Source organism: Varanus komodoensis, unplaced genomic scaffold, assembly GCF_004798865.1.
Source record: "Varanus komodoensis strain SLA01 unplaced genomic scaffold, ASM479886v1 scaffold2, whole genome shotgun sequence".
Taxonomy (NCBI): Eukaryota; Metazoa; Chordata; class Lepidosauria; order Squamata; family Varanidae; genus Varanus; species Varanus komodoensis.
In genome coordinates, this window is record NW_025335568.1 from 31,282,610 (window position 1) to 31,294,224 (window position 11,615).

Here is an 11,615-nt window from a genome sequence, read left to right on the forward strand (position 1 = left end):
GATGCTTTCCTGTTGCCCATATCAAATCAAGATTCGACTGTCAGCCTGGTTCCAGGCCCACTGGAAGTGACAGAGAGATTATTGCCCTTTGCAGTAATATTTTGACTCATGTATCAGCTTAAGACCACCTGAAGGGACCACGTGAGCATTGGACATTCACATGGATTCTGCTTACAGTAATTTTCAGAGGAGTAAGTAAAAATAAACAGTATTGCCTAACCACTGTGGAATGTCATGATCTGCACCAGACCAGGACCTTGCTTATGGATCTGTTCAGAGAAGAAGACAAGAGTTCCCATGTGACATCTCGACAGGTAGGTACACTGGCAGGGCTACTAAATGAGAAAATGCCACTTCAGAATTGGTCTGAACCATTACATGAATATCTTCCTGAGCATCTGCTGCAGTCTGAACATTGTCCCATGCGGTCTGTCCAATTATAGAGCCAACTTTTGGGTTTTATTCTAGGAAAGTGAAATGATGTATTTAGTAAACATCTGGGTTTGGCATGCCAGGCCAGGTCTAAATCGGAGCAAGAGGCCAGGAACGGGTGTGTGTTTTACTAGGATTATGCTCCTCTCCTCTCCTCTCTCTCTGCACCCTTCCCTTCCCTTCCCTTCCCTTCCCTTCCCTTCCCTTCCCTTCCCTTCCCTTCCCTTCCCTTCCCTTCCCTTCCCTCTACACTGCAAGATGGGAAGCATGTCTCTGAACCAAACCCAAGATAGAAAAAAAAATCCTGGGACTTTTCTGCTTTAAATTATGTCTTCCCATTGCCTTTTTGAAATGGGTGACCAAATATTGGCTTTTACAAATTTAAATTAGAATACTTATTTCTGAATTTGCATCTAAACATATAAATTAGTCCATGCACAATGGAGTTCACATAAGTTAGCCTTATACAAATTATATGCAAATCTGTACCCTCATCTATCCACCATATTGGTGATGCATTTTCTATTTTTTGATGATTCGAAAGTGGCCACACTATCAAAGACCAGTGTTCCTATGCTCCCTGACTTTTTTCCAGCATATATCTTGAAATGCCAGAATCAACATTTTACTTTTGCTATACAGGCAATTTCTGAAGCAAAAATCTCTGTGTGTGTGTGTGTATTTGTGTGCTTACCTGTGCCAGATTACACCTTTTTAGAAAGATTTTTTTCCTCATTGCAACTCATCTGCTTTCTGCAGCAAATGTACACAGAACAGGAGTGGGTCCTGTTAAAGCAGATGGGCAATTAAACCAAAGAAGGCAAAGAATGATATTTTAAAAGATGTGCCCATAAATTATGTACAGGTGCATGGTTAACAAGAAAGCCATTATAGGGGAGACAGAGAGAGGAAAATAGTGGTGTTTCACTAGTAAGGGCTTTCCTTAATAATGGTTCAGGTTAACGCTGAACAGATCTGATAAAGCAGAAGTTAGATTTGGCTCTACTGTTTGATCTATGGAAGATTGGAAAAGACCTCTGACCCCTGGTTATTTAATAATAACAACAAAATGATACCCTTCCCTAAAGTAAGCTAAATATATATTTACTGTGTGAGTGTGTATACACACACTCTTTAGGAAGTATAATATTTCCTAAATTATACTGCAGAAATGAAGAAAGCTTGGGGGTAACCACAAAGGGTGTTTCTGTGAGGAAAGAGGCATATGTTTCGAGTTCCAGCCCTGAAAGCTGCTCAGTGTTCTTGACTCTACGTGTGTGTTTTTGGCACAGGCTGGATCTCAGGGTCCTATTAAAAAATGAAGTAGACCCTACAAGTCTGAAATGTGCCTCTCTCTTAAACTGCTTGCATGCATTCATTCAAGGTGCATGAATCTGAAACTGAAGAAGAAATGAAATAGCACTATGTTGGTTTCTTCTGCTGAATTCTGCTTCATTCCACAGCTGTTATGAATAGTGAAGGCAGGAAAAGTTGACTGCCTAAAAGTTGCAATAAGATAATGGGGTTCTCTCTTGCAAGCCAGTAAATCTTAATGTTGGACATGCTGCTTTCTTTCAAAAGGAACCACATTATCTAATTGGTCCATGTGATCCCAGGTGCAGAGAGAAATTCACACTGCAGCTCGGTAGCAACTAAGATGCAGTTGTAAGAAGACAATAGCATAATTCTTAAACAAGCCAAAACTGGATCAGAACGAACACAGGAAACTGCATTATATACCAGCTCAGATTATTGGACCATGTAGCCCAGTATTATCAAATAATCTGAGCTGGATTGAAAATAACTCTCCAGGGATTTAGGCAAAGGAATTCGTCATATTATGGGACTGAATTGCAGACCACTACTAGAAGGTTCACTAGTTTGGGTGGCTTTCAAGGGAATTGGACAAAGTCATGAGAGATAATGCTCTCCATAGTTGCTAGTCCTGATGGGTATATGCCACTTCCAGTCTCAGAGAGGGCCTGGTTATGTACATCACTTGCTGAGGCACATGGGCAGGAGGGTCTATTTGTGGGTTTCCCACAAGCAGCTGGTTGGTCACTGTGTGAGCAGAATTTACTAGATAGACCCATAATCTGATCCACTATAGCTCTTCTTATTGTCTTATGCATGAAGATGTATACTCTGTCCAAGGCTGGCCTAAGACACTTTGCTACATGAGGTGAGGAACAAATCTTCACATCTCCTCATTCAAAGTACAAAAACCAACTGATGTAGCAGTTGAATTTTTCCTCAACAGGGACAATGAAACACCACACTTGAAAGTAGCTGGTTTTTCCTTTGAGCATTCAAAACCCACACACTGTATTCCTTGCAAAGTGTCCTTAATTGACCCAAAAGCACACATCACCCAGAAAGAATATCTGAGTTTGTTGAACCTAATCTAGAATTTCCCTCCAGAAACTCTTCTCATGAACATGCCCGGGCCTCATCCCTTCAAGGAAGTGCCTTCCGAAAGTGAACATGCTGATCCTGTAATTGGGCTGCCCTCTTTTGCTGACACCCCTTTATGGGCTGAAGAGCTGGGACTGCCTGGCCTTTGTCTGAGAAGCTACCATGGCAGGTCCCCTCCCACCTGATGTATACCTTAAATATCCCCATGGGATGCACTCCCACCCAAAGAATCTGGCCTTGGGATAAGTCCCTCAGCTTCTCTCATCTCCATGTTTTGGCACAGGCCGCCTGCTCGAGCCCACCCCTGTTCTGTTTCACATTCCAATTTGGATTATTTTGAAGTCCAGTCTGCAATCCTTGAGAAGGAATGGCCAAAGCCACCACCCTTCTCACTCCGGTCACTTAGGGAAGACAAGGCAGGAAGTATGGCACACAATTATCTACTCCAGCGCCTTGCTAGTGCTTCCCTGACCTTACCAGCTGAGGCATCCAGCTTCTTCTAGCCTCTGGCTATGCCAGTGAGCTGTAGAAGACTATTTCCCATAGCAGGGGACTTAAGTACCCCCAAAATAGAAACAAAATCCACCTATTTAAAATTAATTAAAATCCCACCTGTTTAAGAAGACTGAAAGAATAATGGCAAGTGCAACGTGGAAGAAAAATGGAAGCATTTCCGGCCTGCATCACAGTGACTTAATGTTATGTGACTTTACTTTGAAACAGATCATTCACATGCAGTGCTCTTAATGGTGTCCATCATCACATAGTATATTTGGGAGCTATTTTAAGTGCGGATCGCATTACCCCATTGCAGCACTTGGCACCTGTGGTCCTGACTTGTATGTGCCCGATCTAAACAGAAATCATCTTGTAGGTTTTTGTTCACTGAAATAAATCATTGACATGACTTACATGGCTTAGCTCACTGAAATTAATAGTAAATTGTGGCTGATGATTCTGGCTTGCTTGAGAAGACACAAGGCAGAGTTCCTGGTTCACATGGATCAATAAACAAACCATGGATAAACATCCTTGGTTTAGCCAGTTTCACCTGTGGGAGGAATCAGCTTGGAGTGAGAGGATGACATGTAGCAGCATGATACCTATGCATGATTAATCCCTAGCCCCCTCGCCTATTGCCACATTGGAACTGAGTCAATATGTGGACAATCTTTTATACACAGGGCTGGGAGTGGGCACTGCTATTTTTAAATATAAAGCTAGTATCATAAGGTCCTTGTATGGTTTTCCCAGTTGCAATGTATGGCTGTGAAAGCTGGACCATAAGGAAGGCTGAGTGCTGAAGAACTGAGGCCTTTGAATTGTGGTGCTGGCGGAGACTCCTGCGATTCCCTTGGACTGCAAGGCGATCAAACCAGTCAGTCCTAGAGGAGATCAACCCTGACTGCTCTTCAGAAGGCCAGAAACTGAAGATGAAACTCAAATACTTTGGCCACCTAATGAGAAGGAAGGACTCCCTGGAGAAGAGCCTAATGCCGGAAACAATAGATGGCAAAAGAAGAAGGGGACGGCAGAGGATGAGGTGGCTAGATGGAGTCACTGAAGCAGGCAGTGTGAGCTTGAGTGGACTCCGGGAGATGGTGGAGGACAGGGAGGCCTGGAGGAATGTTGTCCATGGGGTTGCGATGGGTCGGACACGACTTCGTGACTAACAACAACATGGCCGCATGGTGTGGTGTGCAGAGTTCCCATTTTCTGTATACACTCCATCTCAGGACGGATATTCATCTGCAAAGAGAATGGAAAAAGGCAACAGAAATGATTAAGAGGCTGGAATGTCTAAGAGAGGAAGGTTAAAGAGGTTGGGGAGTTATGTTTTGAAAACAAAATGTGTTTGTGAGAAGGGGACACATATGAGCTATAAAATTAAGAACAGAATGGAGAAAGTATATATGAAAGTGTGTGTGTGTGTGCATGTGTGGGCACATAATATGTGAAATTTCAACTTAGCAGACATCATGAACACATCCACTGTACATATTACAGCAGCAAGTGTATATGTAACATATACATAAGGTATTATGTTTTTTGAGCATTAAAAATAGTTCTGTTGGACAAGAGGAAAACCATGGGCAGAAATGGAAGTCATAAAACACTATCTCCATTTTGAGACATTTCATTTGGTAATCCTTCAGTTTGATCACACTTACTTAACTTGAAATTCCATAACTGACAAAGTTTTCCATAATGTTATAATTAAATAGTTCTCCCCTTGCTCCTAATTCATCACTACTAAAGCAGATCAGATGAATTATCATTCTGCCAAGTAAAATATGTGATGATAGTTGTCATTTATTTTAAAATACTTTGTCACTTGCCTTCCAAAGTCATCATTCTCTTAAATTAAGATACAGCATGCAGAGGAGGTGCACAGTTTTGATACACATGTGTTTCTTTTGCTTTTTGCATTGGCGCACCCATTTGATCAATGTGCCTCCCACTCCTCTAATGAACTCTCTGTCAAGAGGCCATAAAACATTCTTCCCAAAGATTAACTGCACAAGAAAGCTATAACAGTAGATGGACAGGAACAGTTAAATTGCTAAGAAAAGATGGGTAAAGACCTTACAGTGGCAGAGCAGTTAACAGTGGAGACATAGACAAATCTGTTAATTTTGTTTATTTATAAGTACTTCAACATTAAAATACCTTTTGAAAATTATATTAATTTTGTATGGATTTCTCCAAATCCACACCGTCTGGCAATATCTGCAAACAGTTTTCCTAATACAATGCATTTCTGTAATTATTTTCATATATATCACATTCTGTGCTCATGCTGTCTGTCTATCTATGATTTTTAGCCTGACCTATTAGCCACACAGCTCCCTTACACATTTTCTATGCATTTGTTATTGGAAAACTTCAGTGTAAAATTTGAGAAGGACAAATTTCAAAGAACTGCTGCATTTCAGTTCATTTTTATCTTTGAAAGGGTTAAATTTAGTCCAAATGAAATTCTGTCAATTCCCTGGTAACACAGGGGTTAAACTGATACTAGTGCACTTCATACAGTTTGAAAGTGTAGGGACAACAAAGCCATTAGTCTCCTAAAGTGTTTTATGATGAATAACATTTGTGATGCTCAACATGATGGCACAAGAGATTGGAAGTCTATGAATATGGATGTTTGTGAATGCAAATCCATGCAAGGACCTCGGCTGTGGGATAAATGGGACTGTGCAAAGAACCTGCAAAAGTCCTGAGCTACAGATGTGCAAGCACAAGTGCTCACTATCTCATTCTTCTTGGCATTATCCGTTTCCTCCTGCCTCCAAATTTTTGCTGTTACTATTGCCATGAAATCTCTGTACTGTCCGTGTGTCGTTATTCCTGTTTAATGAAGCATATTTGAACTTCAGTCTGGGTTGGACCTGCACAAACAAGCAATGCAGATTGTGTGTGTGTGTGTGTGTGTGTGTGTGTGTGAATGAGCACGCGTATGCGCACACAACACACACACACATGCCCATAGAGAAAGTGAGAGAGAAAGAGAGAGAGATGAAATATGCATGGAGCCCTCTGCCAAGCTGACCGTGGAGACATTTTGCTGAAGGACAAGATGGTGTCCATTTCCCCATTCCATGTACAGAAGCAAAATGGACCAGCAGCTGAATTTTATTTCAATGTTGGTACTAAGAGAACATCCTCTGCCACAGCTGAGAGCAAAAGGTTTGCTCGTGTGGGCAAGATGGGCTGCGAGGCCCATGTGGCCTTCCCTTCCAATACTTCACTACTGCGCCTGTCCCTCAGAATCTGCTCCGGAGGCAGCTGCAGTAGCCGCCCCAGTGGCAGGGACCACCTTGGTGGCTGGGCATTCCAACACAGCACTGGCCCTCCGGCATTTCCCACCCGTGCGTGGAAATGCCTCGGAGTGAACCAGAGACCACCTGCAGGCAAAGCCTGTGCTGTCCCCCCAGTAATCACACTCTTCCCTAGTCACAGACAAGGTGTCCAGCAGGAATAGCCCGCACAGCCACACGCCTTTCTGCCTAAAGCTCAACAACAGATCTGGTCATTTGCACCAGAGATGGATAGATTTCTGTGCATACGAGCCATTCTCCTGTCCTAGGAGTCTCAAATACAGCAGTGCGAGTCAAATATTACTCCTGATTCTGGAGACCACAGGGCTGTGTCGAGAGCATTAATCAGGCCGACACAGATATGCTTTCCTTGTGATGAGAGAACAAACGGAGTCTGGAAGGAGAAGGAGTGAATCAATCTGCCTGATTGCCCTGGACTCTTCATTTTGCACTCCAGAGCCCCTTGCTGTGCTTAGCAGCAGGGGATCCCGCGCCTGCTTATTTCGCATTTTGCCACCAGGTGGCGGTGTGGACCGAGGAAATGGCACACGTGAGGCAGGCAAACACTTTTCTCAGCAACGCGGGCAAATATGGGCTGCACATTTTGTTGCCTGCTGGTCTGAGTAGTGCCGGCAGTAGGAATACTCAAGACTTGATGCAAAAATAAAAGGGGGAGTATTCTAATGTGTTCATTGTGTTTCGAAAACTTTCTCAGGGTGATTGAGAGATCAGTTTGAATTACTGCATTGCTCATCTCTGCAGTTTCTTCCGCTTCTCTGCAGAGGCATATTAATTATACCCTCTTCACTTAAATTGGAAACTTTTAAACACTTCTTGCCATCCTGTCCTGCTCTGTGCTCTTTTGCACACACATCTGAGCATGCTAGTTCACTGATGCCTTTAAATCTCTAGACTGTAACCACTACGCTAGATGTTATGAGGGACAAGTGGCTGCCACTTTCAACTGTGGAAAAAGATGCACAGAGTGATGAACCGGCACTCAGAGCCAAGCCGTGCTTGGGTCAGGAAACTTCCAAGGGCCCAGAGGCTCAAAGGCTCTGCCATTCACTTCCCAGCCCTGCTGCCCTGGTGGGTGACACGCTGCTCTGAAGAAGCTTCGGGAAACTTGGGAGCTGGAATGTATTTCCATCAATTCTGTGTGTGTATCAGCAAGTGGGAAGGCAGTGGATCCAAGCCTTCCCCTGATTTACAGGTAGTGCTCCACACATGCCTGGAATGTTCCCTTTTTGTTTCTAATGATGTCAGAGCCCTGATAACAGACATTAAGGGCATGAGGTAGCTTCCCCAGCTGCTGGGGGGAGATTTGTGAGATCAGCACTCCCTGCTTAGCTGGCCCTTTCTATTTACCCTCAGAAATGCTATGATTTGAGGCAATCATAGCATTGTAGGCTTAAATCATCACCAGAGCTGTCACCACCATACTGTTCCTATGCATGGAAGTCTACAGAAAGGCATTATCAGAATGGTTGTGTTTTGAGTATTTTGATGATGCTTCTTCTGGACTGGAATAGCTTGGCTGCAGTGATACTGGCACTAGGAAGCTCAACACCCAATTGCTGTGATTTGTTCTGGGGGGTAGGGTCCCCCTAAGACTGATTCAGCAACTGCAGCTTGCATGGGATTGAGCAGCTTGGTTGTTGTCGGCAGCTGCCCCTTTCCACATGCAAATCATGGGTGGAAGGAATCGCCCTGGTTATTGGGCCAAGGTCAAATTTCTGCTTCTATGGCATCAAATCCTAAACAACTTGGGACCAGGACAGCTGAGACAGCTCCTTCTTCTTTACCAACTTGCCTGGTCAATGAGGCTATCAGAGAACATTCTCCTGCTGATTCCACATGGACGACTGGCCCATGGAAGTCCACCAGGAAAAGGGCTTTCAATGTGAAGGTGCTGCTTCTATGGAAATCCCACCTCTGCAGGCCAGGCAAGCCCTGACACAGACTTGCTTTTTGTGCCTGCTGAAAATGCCTTTGTTGCTGAGCAGCCATAATTTTAATGTCATCCTGTTTTGATGCATTGTTGTTCTTTTATCTGTTTTACTTTTCATTGTTTCTGGTTTGCAATCTGCCCTGATTTGGGATGTATGCAAATGCTGTAAATAAATATTCCTCATGAAAAGAATTTACCGGCTACATTTTAACAGTGAGGAGTGGAGGTAAAGTGAGAGGCAAAACTCAAAGAGGGAAGCATGCATTTTCATATTCTTAAGCTATTTTTGTAACCTTACAACAACCCTCTAAGATAGGGCAGCTTTATTAGTGTCATGTGAAGTTGTAGACAGTAGTTTGCGAAAGGCTGCTGATTGATATGATGCCTGAATGGAAATTTAAAGAGAAAGGTCTGCTGAGGTACCAGGATTCTGTTCTGTTCTGTTTTGTTTGCTTGTCTTTAAAGGGGAGAATATAAGCACATATTTTGGAACATAAGCACATGTTTCTAAAATAGCATTCTCTGTAGCACAAGGCAGAAAGAAGTGGCTGCCTCGAATGGCAGATGTTCAGTGTTGGTGAGGTAACACCATCATAGAATCATAGAATAGTAGAGTTGGAAGGGGCCAAGGAGGCCATCAAGTCCAAGCCGCTGCTATTGCAGGACACCACGTTACACCATCCTACTCAGATGGCTGTCCAGCTTCTTTTTGAATGTCTCCAGTGTGGAAGAGCCCACCACCTCTCTAGGCTGCTCGTTCCATTGTCATATGGCTCTGACAGTGGAGAAACTTTTCCTTTTATCTAGCCTGAATCTGGATTGTCACAACTTGAAATGATCATTCTGTGTCCTACACTCTGGTATCAGCAAGCAGAGTTCTTAACCTTCCTCTTTGAAGTACGTATAGAGTGATATCATGTGTCCATCAGTCTTTTCTCCTCAAGCATCTTCTCAAGGCTGAACATGCCCAGTTCTCTCAGTCTCTCTTCATGAATGAGGAGGGTTTCCAAACCCCGGATAATTTTGTCGACCTCTTCTGGATCCTTTCTAGTTTTTCTGCATCTTTCTGAAATCTTGGCCAAGGTGAAATCTGGAATACTATCCAGATGAGGTCTACTTGTAAAGAGTATAGGGGAACTACTACTTCTCATAATTCAGAAGTAATACTTCCTATTTAATGCATTCTAAAATTGCATTTGCCCTTTTTGTAGGTGCATTGCCTTATTGGCTCAAATTTAGCCTTTTGTCCGCAATGACTCCAAGGTCTTTTTCTTGTTCAGTTCTGATGAGCCATGTATTCCTCATCTTGGTTTCTTTTTCCTACATGAAGGACTTGGCATTGCCCCTACTGAATCTCATTCTGTTGCTTTCAGCCCTGAGTTCAAATTTATCAAGATTGCCCTGGATCTTGTCTTCTAGGGTGTTTGTCATTCTACCCATTTTTGTACTGGCTGCTAATCTGATTATCTTTCCTTGTGCTTCCTCATCCAAATCATTAAGAAAGATGTTGCAGAGGGCTGGGTCCAGGACTGAACCCTGTGGCACCCACTAGCTACTTCCCTCCAGTTTGAGAAGGTGCCATTGATGAGCCTCTTTCTGTCTGATTTTGGATCCACCTAATACTTTTTCCTATCTAGTCCACTTTTGCTAATTTGCTTATCAGAATGTTATGGGGCAGGATGTTGAAACCTTTGCTAAAGTGAAGGTAGATTATGTCCACAGTGTTCTCTCTGTCCAATGGAAGATAACCCAGTCAAAAACTGATATTAAATTAGTCCTATAGGGTTTATTTTTGATAAATCCATGTTGGCTTTTATTAATCATTGCATTTTCTTCAAGGTCCTTGCAGACTGATTTTTAAATAGTTTTCTCCAGAATTTTTCCAGGGATTGATGTCAGACAATCCCAGAGCTACAGGTCTGTAGCTTCCCAGGTTCATCTCCCCCATGCCCTGACCTTTGGAGGATAGGGATGTTAGGACTTCTCCTGTCTTCCGACAGTTCTCCTATTTTCCAAGATTTATTGAAGATAATAGCAAATGGTTCTGAAAGCTCCTCCGCTAGCTCTTTTATGACTCTGGGATGGAGTTCATCAGACCCTGGAGATTTGAAAAAGGAGTTGTGTGTCATTCATCCTGCACTGTGCCCCTTAAACTAGCTTGTGACCTTCAGTCGGAGTGAAGGACTCTGTCCCATTTCCAGAGTGGAAGGAAGAGTCCGCTGCCAGTCTTGCCACCTTCTGCACATGGAAGGACATTGTGTCATCTTGCTGTCTAAGGCAGAAAAATATGTTGGGCTGGCCTGACACATTCCCTCAAACTGTGAGGAAAGTTCTGATACTGAAGAGAAGGCCTTGCACACCAAAGCCTCACCCTTGTTCACATGGAACTTGTTGCAGGAGACAAACTCTCCTCCACCAGATGGAAGTGGGGAGCATGAAGTACAAGTGGCAGTAGCCACTTTTTGCAAAGCAAATGAAGATGACTTCAGAAAAGGGCAGACCTACAACCCTCCAAGCACCCATTTGTCATCCAGCACTCTACCAAAAGACGTGACGGCTTATTTTGCCAGTGGGTATTATCCCCATAAAGTTGTGTATCTTGCAGTCAAATGATGCTTATGTTTTCCCTATGTTCTTTGTTTCCACCATCCTCTTCCAATCAGGAATTTGGCAGACCCCACAAACCCTGATCTCTTTCCTTAGGGTCTCGTGGCCCTCTCTGTGTCCTGTATGCCCATAATTCTACCCTCTGTTGTTCAACTCCACTGCAGGGAATTTTTACTTTTTACATTTACTCCAAATATATGATTAATTGCCACAGTCAGTCAAGGACGAAAAAGAAGAAGGTCATAGCTGTGCTGACCTCCTCTCATACTCTGCACTATTTGAAGGTATCCTCTGTCCGCACTTCAAATCTTCTTTAAAGATAAAGAACATCAGAGGGGAGAGTTTGCTCACCAACCTACTCCTTTCCCTGGAATTCTTTTTCAGTT